Consider the following 547-nt stretch of genomic DNA (forward strand, 5'->3'; position numbering starts at 1 on the left):
TCCAAAATTACAGGTAAAAACTCAATTAAAATCAATTTATTAAAAATTAAAATTAAATTAAATTTCACAGTATAAGTTTCTTTTCCCTAATACTATATATTTATATATAGCCCTTTTAAAATTCATCTTTTGTTAGGATCAATATCTTAATCGACTCTCAGCATACATGCATATATTGCAAGCGAAGAGAATAAACCTACGTAAACAACAAACAGAAATTCCATAAACACAAACATACACGCATACATATATAATTCTTTTTTTGGAATGGTGGATCTCGAAGTAAATAAAACTATAAAAATAGCATGTAAATAATCCCTTTGGATAAAAAAAAAGTCGAAGGCTACACATCTACATTATATACATCAGAGACGTGTATATCTAAGTATGGTGTGTATATATATATATATATTAATTTATTTATATAAGGGCATTACTATACAAGAATGCCTCACGCTAAGAGGGACTCTAGGGTTAAACTACCATAATAAGCGTGTTTATTATGGTAGTTTGACCTTATAGTCCCTCTTAGCGTGAGGCATTCTTG

The 547-nt window shown here is 28.5% G+C and overlaps 1 protein-coding gene across 9 annotated transcripts in view; it reads right to left on the bottom strand.

The window, feature by feature from the left end:
- LOC106874564 (uncharacterized) overlaps positions 1 to 547 on the bottom strand; it is a 272,320-nt gene that overhangs the window by 54,494 nt on the left and 217,279 nt on the right. The window lies entirely within an intron of this gene.

The sequence above is a fragment of the Octopus bimaculoides genome, chromosome 1 (assembly GCF_001194135.2).
Source record: "Octopus bimaculoides isolate UCB-OBI-ISO-001 chromosome 1, ASM119413v2, whole genome shotgun sequence".
NCBI lineage: Eukaryota > Metazoa > Mollusca > Cephalopoda > Octopoda > Octopodidae > Octopus > Octopus bimaculoides.